This window comes from Eptesicus fuscus, chromosome 5 (assembly GCF_027574615.1).
Source record: "Eptesicus fuscus isolate TK198812 chromosome 5, DD_ASM_mEF_20220401, whole genome shotgun sequence".
Taxonomy (NCBI): domain Eukaryota; kingdom Metazoa; phylum Chordata; class Mammalia; order Chiroptera; family Vespertilionidae; genus Eptesicus; species Eptesicus fuscus.
The window spans coordinates 79,775,981-79,789,733 of NC_072477.1; positions in this window are offsets into that span (position 1 = coordinate 79,775,981).

A 13,753-nucleotide genomic window follows, 5' to 3' on the forward strand; every position below is an offset into this window, starting at 1 on the left:
CAAAGAATGAATCAATACATTAATGATTTTCAGTGATTATTACATAATCATTACTGAAAATAATTTTGTCATATAAGTAAAAAATGTTAAAACTGGTCCTCTCTGAGGATTAAATACTCAGGGTCTCTTGAGGTAGAGAGATTCAAACGTTCCCTAAGCACTATTGTTGTTTTTTTGAAAGAAGGTTAGTGCTTTGTGTGTACTATTGATAGACTATGCTATTAGAAACACAGCAGATTTTAATTCAAGCCAACTCTACATGAGGACATGCCCTAAGAATGGAAAAACATTCTGTGATACATTGTGCCATATCTTCCCTCCAGCCCCTTAAAACAAAATCCATGGCATTGGAAAGGTCTTCAATACTGCTGTTTACACTATGAGCAGAAAACAGCACTGTATTGAAAGATTGCTTTTGAGAGGCGATAAAGAACTTATTCATTTTGTTTGGAAGCTATAATCGTGAGGTTTCACTCAGAAACATGGGTCTACCTATATTTTCCAAGGACTGAATCTAGCTCTTCCTATTTGTGTGGCTAAGAACCATCTGGGACATTCCCAGCTGGACAGAAGCCTGAAATGCAGGACTCCTGGTGCCCAGCCCCAAGGATTTCAATTCAGAAGATTTTTGGTAGAGCCTAGAACCTGTGTTTTAAATGATCAACAATCCCATTTAGGTTATTCTTGGATTAAACTTTAATAAATATTGAGAGACCGAAGGCCTCAGAAAAGTGGCATGCTTTTTATAATTTTTTTCCAATTGACTATTCAGAGTTTTAATTCATCAAGTCATCACTTTCTCATGAAGCATAAATAAACAAACACATAAATAAGGAAATAAGTAAATAAATATTACACTCCCCCCAAATAAAAGTAAATCAAGAGGCTAAACAATCATCCTACCTAATAAAAGGGTAATATGCAAATTGACTGCACCTTCGCTACGCCTAAGCCACACACACCAGCCAATCAGGGTGAGTATACAAATTAACCCAACCAAGATGGTGGCTAATTTGCATACACTGTGGGAGGGAGGAGTGAAGACTGAAGACACCATAGAAGGAAGAGGGAGGGAAAGTAGAAAGCAAGGCGGCTGCTGGAGGGAAAGCGCGGGCGGTGCGTGCGGCCACAGAGGTGGGCAGCAACGGGTCGGGGGAGCGGGGGCGGGGCGCGCCGAGGAGATGGCAGCGGTGGTGGCCGCAGGGGTGGGGTGCGCAGCGGCGGCAGCGGCGCGCGGGGCCGCGGAAGCGGTGGGAGAGGTGGGGGGGTGGGAGAGGTGCCGGTGGCAGGAGGGAAGCCCGCAGGAAGTCTTGCAGGAATCTTCCTGCAAAACGCGCCCCTAGTCTGTATATATAAAAGGCTAAGCGACTGTCGCATCCGAAACAACCGAATGGACAACTGAACAGGCTGTGTGGGGCGACCAGGCTGGCAGGGGGGTTAGTGAGGGATGACCAAATGACTGAACAGCAGGCTTCATGGGGCAACCACACCCTCAGGGGGGGCAGTTGGGGGTGACCAGCCTGGCAGGGGGCACAGTTGGGGGTGATCAGGCAGGCAGGCAGGTGAGCAGTTAGGAGCCAGTGTTCCCTGATTGAAGAGGGTGCAGGCTGGGCTGAGGGGACCCGCCCCCCACCATGCACGAATTTTGTGCACTGGGCCTCTAGCGGTAGATAAGAACATTGCTGTTGAGAAAGAGAATTCAAGAAAAGGCACCTGTAATAGTGAGATGGTCTGAGAGTAAAGTACCTTGCCAAATTCAAAGGGAAGAGAACAAATTTTATTTGAAGTTGGATATGGTCTGAGTGTTTCTGTTCCCCTTCTCCAGATTTATATGCTGAAGTCCTAACCCCCAAGGTGATGTTATTAGGAGGGGACCTTTGGGAGGTGATCAAGTTAGGAGGGTAGGGCCTTCATAAATGGTATGAGTGACCTTAGAAAAGAGACCCCAAAGAGCTCCGTAGCCCCTTCCTCCATGTGAGGACACAGTAGGAAGGGCCTGTCTAGGAACCAGGAAGAGGGCTCTCTCCACACACTGATTTGGGCTCCCCAGCCTCCAGAACTGTGAGAAATCAATTTCTGTTGTTTATAAATTACCCAGTCTCTGGTATTTTGGTTTAGAAGGCTGAAGGGAATAAGACAGAGTTTAATAAATATAATGAAATTCTGCTTATGAATTCTACTTGTAACAGATTTTAGAAAGGCAAAAATTACATAATTTAAGACACTATAAATATAAACTAGAAAAATAAATTTCCCTTAAAATCGTCTCATATTTACTCTCAGTGGAAATGGTTTCTATATGTGGTGCACAGTTTAATTCAGAAATGTCCTTGGAGCACCCACTGGGTGGCAGGCAGGGGGGACAGACTGTCACTGCTCTGACAGAGCACAGATGAATGCATGAAGCTCTAGAGACCCGCCCGGCAACCAGCTTTGCAGACACCAAGCAGCATCCTCAGTTGCCTTTTGCTGTGGTTTAGTGTGAAAAGGTGGGGCCCCGTGTGGCCTGTGTATGTGTGCATGTGACCGTACATGCTGGTGAGTTGTACTGGCATGTTTCCCAAGGGGTAACCTCTCTCAGATAAAGTAACATCACCCCCTGGACTGTGGGCTTGGAAGGAAGGAGTCACGCACTAGACTGAATAGAGCAGAGCATCTGCCAGAGGAAGAATGGGGCAGGGAGAGAGTTTACTTCTTCAATAAGCTCCCAGCATTTTCTCAGCATTTCCTGCCTGGGTCTGGGGAATGTAACTGCCTGCTTCAACCACTCCCCACATCTGGGGGAAGTTCCTATCAGATATCCTTTTCCTTCTTGTCACTTCTCATTTTGCCACAGCAGCCGGATGCGGCTGCTGCTGCCACAGGCCTCTCTCCCCAGCTATCGTCAGGCACAAGGGAAGCAGGGAGACCATCTTGTTCTTATATTAAATATAAGCCCCGAGGGGGATGTAACAGCACACTGTGTTCTTTAGAGTTGTTTCAGATGGAAAAAAAAAAATCATGTCTGTGTGTGTTGGCTGGTGGTTTTAAGACATTTCATTTCTGAAAACAGAGATAATAACAAGTGACAAAAAGAAAGGTTTCCAAAAACCAAATATTCTCACCCCCTACACCCCCACCCTCCCTTTACTGAAATACAGTTCCTTCTCCCCCTGAGGGAGCCCTTTTCTGCTCAGCTGCCATGGAGCCCTCGGGGGAGTTTTCTCCAGGTAATTTCTTACAGCTAATAGGCCTGCTCCTGGCCCCATGTGTTTTTCGGGGGACTGATGTTCTCCTTCCAGGTTTGCCTCTCTTCCCACAGGCTCCTCTCAAGCGCAGACAGTCATGCTACTGGCACACTGGGGCTACGAGGAGAGCTGACCTGGGGAAGGAAGGCCTCTGTGACCGGGCGGTGGGGTCCCGCACCTGGTGCTCCTGCACTTGCTGTCTGTCTGATGGACATTTCATACCAGTTCTGCTGTGGCAGTCCCTGCTAGTAACCAAGTATGACAGTATTTCATGCCAGTAATTAAAGGACCTGTTACTTTCAAACTCTGGTCTCTGGAGTGATTCTGAAACTGATAGTTCACTTTTACAAATTATTTATGATTAAAACGTTGAAGTTGGAAAGATGCAAATGTCCAAAAGGGTATAGAGAGGAAATGCCTCTTCCTTGTGCCTTTCAGCTTTGCCCCTGCCCCCTCCTCAGCCACAGAGGTGGGGAGAAGAGAGCCAGAAATTGCTCATAATCACGCTCTGCCTTTCCACTGTACATCCACTGCGTGCTGTCATTATTTCCGTTTTTGAAGCTCTCATGGCAGCATTGCCAGTGAAGATAATGGGGCCTATTATTTTCAATGAGCTCCATCAGGAGGTTTCAATGGGCCTGCTATCACTCGAACAAAGACACATTGGGAAGCAACACGCTTTCTTGTCATCAAAATGGCTGTGAGTTTGTGTGAAGCTAAAGAACGCCCCTTTTCCCTTTCAGCCTGTTGGATCTGAAAGGGCCAAGAAAGGCAGTTTAGAAAGAAACAAGCATGACTCATCGCCTGGCGCCCTTTGCCCTGGTCCGATGTATATATATGTGAGCAGCTTTCGCCTTATAGAATCAATAAGTTCAGCAAAGTGAAACCTGCTTTACCATTGATTTCCTATTTATAGCCAGAAATATGTTCCCTTGGGGAATATCTTCTGATAGAATTAGGAACAAAGCAAAACAAAAGAAAACTGTGTATATATATATATATATATATATATATATATATATATATATCTGCCAGCAAGAAAGTGGTTTGGAAGGTGGTTAAATTTACAGCAAATGAAGAGATTCTGCACCATTGGCTTAGCTTTGAAATTTCTTTTCTATCTCATTACAAATTCTTAGCTATTTACCTAAACTTAAGAAGTTTCTCCTTATCTTTATAGCCATAGCAACTGGAGCTCAATCCCCAAGTTTCTTTTGTCTGCATATTTACGGAGTGTTAATATAAACTTTCTACGATACCATCATAGTAAGATTACTAGTCTAACCCTTCCTAATAGTGGGCAATATTAGGATTAGTAAAATAGTTTTTGAGATTTATAAATGTGAGAGTCTGAAAAACAAGTTCACTTATAATAATAGTTCTATCAGTGTTGTTGTTTATTTTCAGTAAAAACAAAATTCACTAAAGCATTTCAACTTTTGAGTGTTTATTATGTGTATGCTTCCAAGCATATTACATATCTACTCATTCACTGCTCATAATGACCATGAGAAAGAGTGCTGCTGTTATCCTCAGTCACAGATAAGGACAGCATTGAGGCCCAGAGAGAGACAATCACTTGTTGAAAGTAACTCAACTAGCAAGTTGCAGACTAGGACAGTTGAATCCCCGCAATCTCATTCTAGGGTCCACAAAACATGGGAGACCTCTACGTATAATTGAGCTGATGTAGAGTTGTTTGAAATTCTAACCAATTTTTCTTTTTCTTGCTTGTATTCCTCACCCCCTCCCAAGTTCTCTCTTCTTTTCCCCTAAATATCTCTATTCAAGCAGTAAGTTCCTCAAGTTTATCAGGGCAGACAGCAGAGATAGCCTGCCCATCGCTGTCTCTAGTGTTTTCACAGGCATACATTCTATTAGATGAGTTACATTAGAAGACTCTGTGTCAAAAGTATAAAAATGGAGGCAATGCATTTGAGAGGAAAAGGGTAGCAGATAAGGATTTTTAGAAATGTGATGGATCTTCAGGGGTCATACAGGAATGAGAGGTGGTTCAGCCAGATTACTCCCAGGAGGGACATTATTGGTGTGTTCAAAGCTCTATGGAACATTTGCAGAACATCCCACATTTACTCCAGTGAGGTCCATACAAAGCCTGCAGCCAAGGCTTCAGCTGGGTTTTCATCCCATCTGCTGCAGGGGAGCCCTGGCCTCCCTGGACACATCCCGCCATGCACCTAGTGGAGTCCCAACAAATGTGGTGCCCTTCTGTGTAGGAGAGCTAACCTGTCCAATGTATCACTACAACTTACCCTGCAGTGTTTTGGAATACCTGCCACCCTAGGAAGAAGAGGGAGAAAGTGGAAGAGGAATGGTACTGAGTAGAATCAGTTTAAAACCCCCTGAGCTGGGAGACTGGTTAGATGCAGCCTTATCATACCTATGTCAGCTTCGTCTTCTGCTGTGTTTGAAAGGGTACAATTAGACTTTAGCTATAGGCAGGAAAGAACGGGGGCAGGAGGAAAGAGATCAACCAAAGGACTTGTATGCATGCATATAAACATAACCCATGGACACAGTTCTTAGGGGGGTGAGGGTATGTGCCGGGGAGCGGGAATGACCGGAGAGAGGTCAATGGGGGGAAAAGGAGACATGTGTAATACTTTAAACAATAATAATAAAAAAAGAACACCATGTAGCTGACCATTTCAGCTGTCTTCCTTTTAAGCATAACGGACTTCAAGGAGAATTGACTTATAATAGTATTGTCAATGAAGAATGATTTAAAATGTTTAGAATGACCACAGAAGGGTAGTGAAAGATCTATGTTTTCACAATGCCACTTGACCTCTGGTTTATATGTGGGGTGTTGGAGGACACAGATAGAAAAATTCATTTTATTGATCTGGGTATCAAATATTCACAGTTAAATGTGGATGAAGTTATGACGTTTATGCTTATTATCTCATTGCAAAAAAAAAAAAAAAAAGGTTTTAGATGACAATGTCTGAAACAGTATAGCAAAGATAACTTCCTCAATGCATAAATATGCCATAATCATTTTCCACCTTTAATCAGGCACTACTTTTATCCCCACTGTATTCTAGTCACCCCTGCATTTAATAATTGTCCTCAGTTTCTAAGAGATCAATAGTTCCTTTTTTTAAAGGACTTATTTTTAAGATAAAACACATTACAGTGCCCAACCTCCTAACACATGCCACAGTCATAATTCCAATGTCCATTTTTTTTTAAGAAATATGTAAGTGCATATGGATGACCCCGTACTTATAATAACTCCACAGGTTGGAAGTCACTGATTTGTCCATATGGCCTGTTAAAACCACTGGACTCTAAAGTTTCTTAAGCAAAGATCCTGTCTTATTAATCTTGTATAAGCACAACTTAAACACAGTGTCTTCAATATAGTAGATGCTTAATAAGTGTTTTTTGATAGATTATCAAAGATTCTTGTTCAACAGAGGGTAAGCTAGAGAACAAAGAATCTGAGTGAGGTCTTCACTCTTCTTTACAGGGAGAGTAGGGTTAGGTGGCTGGCTGCCTAAGTTTGTGGCAGTGATGGAAGAAAATGATATTTATTGAATTAACAAACATTTATATTGTGCTTACTATATAGTGCTTTCTATGAGTCTGGCAGAATTCTAATTATCTTACAAATATGGTTAACCTTCATTATGATCCCATCAAATATTATTATTATTTTTATTGTTGTCTTTCCTATTTTAAGATTAGAAAATTAAGGACAAAGAGGAGGATCTGTTGATTTTATCAACAAAAATATTTAGTCTTTTTATATCATCTTGTATGTGTGTGTGATTTAGACTTATGGGAAATAATGGCTGAATTTGTTGATGATCTGGGAATCAGATGAAGCCTAAGTGTGTTTTTGTAAGGGAGATTTCCCCATTTCCCAAAATATCTATCAGCTGTAAAATAGCTTATCTGGGGTAGGGATGGGAGGATTCCAAGGTTATGCATCTTAGATTCCAAATTTAAGATCAATGGTTTGAACAGTGATTTACTCTATAGAAGTTCCCACCAAGAGCTACCAAACAGCTTAATAGATGTGGTTATTCATAAAGCACTCTCACTTATTTAGCAACATAAGGTATTTCAAAATGTAATCTTCCAATCATTTTCCCAGACACCTGCCCCAGTAATTCAGCCTGTCAAAATATTAGAGTATAAGGACAAGTTGAAACCTTGAAGATCAAATTCTAAAACATGGCACAACAGCCTTGGCCAGAGTGGCTCAGTTGGTTGGATGTTATCCTGTGCACAGAAGGGTTCCCAGTTTGATTCCCAGTTGGGGCACATGCTCAGATTGCGGGCTCAATCCCCAGTTGGGAATGTGCAAGAGGCAGCCAATCAATGCTTTACTCTCACATCGATGTTTCCCTCTCTCTCTACTCTCCCTAAAAATCAATTTTAAATCTTTTAAAAAATAAATAAAATAAAAGATGTCACAACAAGAGTTAAAGCAAACAGATCTGAGGGTATTAGTTGACCACTAGTTCAAAAGATGCCAAAAATATGACAAGATTTTTAAAATGATAATGCCATTTTATAATAAATTGATAGATATATAGTGTCTGGTTTGTGGGGGATGATGAATCTACATTTGAAGTATGGTTTTCAATTCATGCACCTTATTTTAAAAGAGGAAAATGACAGATTTTGTTTACTCACAAAAAAGTATGCTAGGGAAGACAAGTCATCTCTAAATTGAAACAATTAAATGAGTGGAAGATATTTGGTTTGATAAAGGACTATTTAGAAAGTTCACAACAGTTGTCTTAGAATATCTGAAAGAGACTGCAGTGAGGGATAAATATTTTCACTTTAGGAGTCTGCCTTTCTAGCTCTGAAATACACCTTCATATCCTTATTTCTACTGCTCTGCCCTAAAATGCCTTCTTATTGTAATAATTTTCTAGTGTCCCTGCATCTCATCTCCTATTTCTCCCACATAAATCCTTCACAACATATGAGCATTATCTTTCCAAAACACAAATCTTACTGTGACATTTCCTGGTTTAAAAGCCTCCTAGTAGCCCAGCAGTGCACACAGAGTAAGCATGAACCCATCAGATTTACCAAGTTTCAGACTATCATTCATGTTCCCATCCTGCTACTCCTCTCCTACCCCAACCCGCAATCATCTCTCCTGAAACCTAATCTTTGCTTTCTTAGGACTAATCACTCTAAAGAACATTGTACTTCTAAACCTGTTTTCCTTTACACTCACTGTTCTTTCTCTCTGTTTGGAATTCTCCACCCTCCATCCCTTCCGAACCAGCTACAATGTGTCATTTCTCCCATGAAACCTACCCTACTCCCAAAAGTCAATATTCATGGTGTGGAGCCTGCTCCTCAGTGTACCCCTTGCTCTTTGTACATAATTACCAGGTTAGTCTTAGAAATTTATGTTCAAGTCTTTCCACTTTGCCAAATCTTCAACTTCTCAACTTGGTGTCTTTATGATCTGTGACAAAGCATGGGTCAAAACCACAGCTCAATTAATTTTTGTTGAGTCAAAGAATTGTTTCACTATAACAATACCATTGATGATGATATTAATAATAATAGCTACCATTCTAAGCATCTAGAAGGTGCCAAGCGATGTCTTAGGAACTATACGCATACCATCTTGATCCACACAACATTGAGCAGTAGGTTACCTTCAAATAAAGAATCTGAGAGTACAAGAGACAAAGTGGCCTTCCAAATATCAATCAACAGATGAACGGTACAACTGGGGTTTGAAAAGAAGTCTCTCTGACTCTAAAATACATTTCCCAAGCCATACATCAAACTGCCTCCTTTAAACGTCCAAAAAGGTCAGAGGCATCTAGTTGATTCCATGACTTCCTCTGGAGGTTTGTTTTCAGCCATTGAAAGTGAGTATTTCTTTCTCGGAAGTATTTTAGAAAGATAACATCACACTTTGGAAGATCGGACTCTACATAGATACAGCACTGAGCAGGTGTGGCTTGGAAGGGCATAATCTCCATCAGTACTCCCTTAGATACCCGGATACTTACATTCTCTAAATAGAACCAGGATACCAATAAATGCATAGTTTCCAAACACATGCGTTAGCTGAATTTGCCCTCTCACCAGGCTGATGCTTCGAGTTGCTCCTGGAGAGAAAGTCTGTAGCTGCTGCTGACTTGCACAGCTAGGCTGTACAATTAGTAGCAGCCCTAAGGACACCTTCATGTCTAGCATTCATGGGAAAAACAAGTTTTATAAGAAGAGCACAAAAACGTAGAATATTTATGTTTGGGTCTCTGGTTAATGTTGATTATATGCATTCTATCTTGATGTCTTCTCATCTTCCACAGATAGAGCATCCTTTTTGAATCAACCATGGACTTATTAGGACCATAGGCTCTTGCTTGTGTTCTTGGCTATTTGAAAGCTTAAGAAATATTCTGAAGCTGTTCACTGAAAAATGGCTTACCGTTTGCTTATCTTGCTACCATGGGATATGTGCAAGGAGAAGTTTAATGCATTTATCTTCCCACTCTGACTGCATCTTGCCATCTGTGGAGCATCCAAGGGGACCAGAGAGGCCTGCATCCACAATGATCACACTTTAATATTCTGGATGCTACTGTAGAAGCCAATAGATTCGAGAGAGAACTGAAGTCCAGGGAAATATATGGGTAAATTCAGCTCAGTTACCTTCCTTTAGATGACTTGCCTGAAGTAGAACACCCTAAAATTTACAGGTTTGTACGTGACACGTTTTAAAATAGCTCTAGATATGTGGCCAGCTAAGTTAAAAAAAAAAAAAAATGTAACGTCAAAGGTGACTCAGCCTAGCTGAAGTGACAAAAGTTTAATTCAGAACATAATTTGCTTTTCTTATTTGCACACTGCAGTTCTGGGGAATAAAAACCATTATGGAATCAAAGGACAATTTGCTTTTTTGTTGTTGTTGTTCTGCACTGAAATTTTAAAGCCTTTTTTAAAAGAACATAAACAGATGAATGATACCAGATTCAGTGCAGCTTAAAACAAAGTACCTTGGGCTCTTTCCCATGATAAACAGAAACCAATTTGGCTCCCTGCCCCCAAGCACAGTTCTGTGTGTACTCAGTGAGACTGAGCCCTTCCTTGTCTGGGGAAGGAAGTCCAGGCAGGCATGGGCAGCGATTCTCAGAGAGATGGGGATTTAAAAGATATTCAATTACGAATGTTTCCATCTTCTCACCCAAAACGAAATTTCTCACTGCCTTTTAGGTCTCTGTCTCTCCAAACATTGAAAGGCGATGTTGAGCCTGTCAGAGAAGTCTCTGGGCCTTTCTATGTATTTGGTGGGGTGAAGGGAATATCATTGGGGAGATCAGATGAAACCACATATAGCTCAGAGGACAATAAAGGAGAAGCACTAATCGAGTGAGGGAGACAGTGAAGAATCCAAGAGCCAAACACAATGTGCTTCGGTAAGAGTTTTGTAGGATGTGGATTATAAGTTGTGGACACAGCTTGGGAGACAGCAGCAGAGTGTGAGGATACCTGTATGAATTAAATGCCTTAGACCTTGTTCAAGAAATACCAGTAAAAGGTGAGGTAAGGTTCACAAAGGAGAACGGGAGGGAAAGGTGGGCTGCAGGCAGGGAGAGTGGGACCGGCACGGTGGAAAGAGGTGCTCCTTCCCTCCGTAGTTATGACAATTCGTAAGGACTTTCTCATCTCCAAATATGAAAGGCCATAAACAAAAGTGAATATTTTCTATACAATAACATTCTTTTTGTTGTTGTTGTTGTTGTTAATCCTCACTCGAGGATATTTTTCAATTGATTTTTAGGGAAAGTGGAAGAAAGAGGGAAAAACAGAGAGAAACACATTGATTGGTTGCCTCCTGCACACACCCTGACCACAGGCCAGAAAGGAGCCTGCAAAGTAGTACATGTCCTTGACTGGAATCGAACCCTGGACCCTTCAGCCTGCAGGCCAACAATCTATCCACTGAGTCAAACCAGCTAGGGCTAATCACATTCTTTATTGAGCCTCTAAAACTCATCTGTGATTATTTTCAGCCTCACATTATTCTACTGTAATTGCTTGTCAGTTAAAATACTCAATTTCCCACTCTACCTTGCTATCAGGGGTAGGATTGTGACAGAGTTTGGGCCAATGAGCTTTCATCAGAAATCCTGGGTATTTCTTCCCCAGATCAAAAGGCAAAACCTAGTGCTGCCAACATAAGGTGAAATTTTATTCTCCAACCCTCAGACAGGAAATATAAGGTTTAAGAATGCATAATAAGAGTGGAGGAGCTGAGGAAGGAAACAGCTTCAGTTCCTCATTGCATCATTGAACCACCATGGCAGTCCTGTATTCCCAACTTTTAACTTCTGCTGCATGTGACAAATAAAACCTTGTTTAAGCCCTAGTAATAGAATACTTGCTGTCAAATAAATTCATAGCCATACACCTTAAACTCAATAGGAACATCATTTATTCCCTCACTTGTGTCACTGACTTATCCTCCCAAAGGGGTGACATAACTTTCCAGGTTCTTATGTCTCCTTTTACAACCCACAATGCCTTTCTGAATTTGGAGCAAAACCTCCATTTTTCACAGGTGATGCATTAATATCCAAAGTACAATATTATTTGCCACGTGCTTCCAAAGGTGTATCTTATTGTCCATAAAATTATAAAATCACTAGAGGCCCGGTACAAGAATTCATGCACAGGTGGGATCCCTCAGCCTCGCTGGCTATTGAGGCCAATGCCCCCAACTTCCCTCCCCTGCCGGCCTGGTCACCTCCAACAGCCCTCCTCTACCAGCCTGGTTATCCCTAATGGTCCTCCCCTGCCGGCCTGGTTGCCCCAACCCCCTGCCAGCCTGATCTCGCCCCCTAATCCCCTACCAGTCTGCACCCCTAACTGCTCTCCCCTGCCAGCCTGATCTCGCCCCTAACTGCCTCTGCCTGGGCCCCCACCACCATGGCTTTGTCTGGAAGGAAGTTGGACATCTGGAAGACAGCTGGTTGACCCAATCTAATTAGCATATTACTCTTTTATTAGTATAGACTAGTGGCCAAGTGCACAAAATTTGTGCACATTAAAAGGGAATTAGAGAAAATATTTTAATATTTCTATTTGCCCTTTCTCTATAATAGAAGTGTCAGAGATGAAAGAAAATTAGTAAAATGTTTATGAAAATCTCCCTCCTGTCAGAGTCTGAGGTGTGCCATGGGACCCAGAGTCAAGTCTCCACCCACCTGCGTGTGCCTCAAAATCACGTGAGACCCAGACCTGGCCAGCCCTACCCCTGTCAAACCCCACAGGGTGGGGGCGCAGCCTCAGGTCCCCTGGCCTGGTGCTGAGTGGGGGGTGCAGCCTCAGGTCTCCCATCAAACCCGCTGGGTGGGGGGCATGGCCTCAGGTCCCCCAACCCTGCCACCAGGGCAGGGGCCGCAGCTTCAAGTCCCCTGGCCTGGCCTCAGGTCCCCCAGCCCCAGTGAGAGGGCACGAGGGCGCGAGGGTGTGACGACTATTTACATATTAGCTCTTTATTATATAGGATAGATATTTAACTCCAAATTAATACTATATCCTTTGAAAGTCAAGTTTGTATTTTCTAATAAAATCCCTATTTATGTTTAGCCAAATCAGTTTACATTTTAGCATTTTGACCATATCAAATATACTGGCAATATGCTAAAGCTATTCTTTTTATCTGTATTCCCTTCTTATTTCAGATCTTTTAAAAACATATTGCTATATTTTGAGATTTTGGGATATTTGTTTATGATTTTTTTACTCAAATGATCTGTCTCAGTCTAGCTGCCAGAACAAAATACTTAGTTTCTTGAACTACTGCTTACTCATTGTCTACTAAACAAGAATTCTGTAGCCTGGCAATTGCAGGATGGCTTTGGCAGCTCAACCATATGATACAGGACACTGGCTTTTTCCATTGCTCTAATTCTTTTCTTTATGTGTTTGTTTTCATCCTCATGTTTGTCACCTTTTGGTCCCATAATTGTAGCCATAGACCTAGGTATGACATATTTACATTCATCTAATAGCATCCAAGATGGAAGAGAAGGGGAAGAGGGCTTAAAAGACATTCTCCTTAAATAAGTATTTCTTTCATTAAGGAGGAACTTAATTTCCAGTTGCCCTTTAGTAAAACTAAAGGACTTTCTCATTAGAAAATCAACCCAGAACAATCTTTGCAAGGGGCAAGAGAAGAAGTAGTGCCATTATTGGCCTAGACGAATCATGACATGCCCCTTTGTGTTAGGCACAGTGCTATATGGGCTCTGTTAACAAAAGAAACATGTCCAAGGTCAAGAAGCCAGTTATAAACCTACAGAACCAGCTATGAACCTTTCTTCTCAGATCATTGTAATGTTATTCACTATGCTCCACCACATTATTATATCCTTAATAGAAGTTAACTATCAATAATAAATTATTGTTATATAAGCTTATATTTTAAAGACCAGAGCTAGCAATCACCTTAAGCATGGCAATTCTAAAAGACCTCAATGGTTATAAAATGCAAACAAATG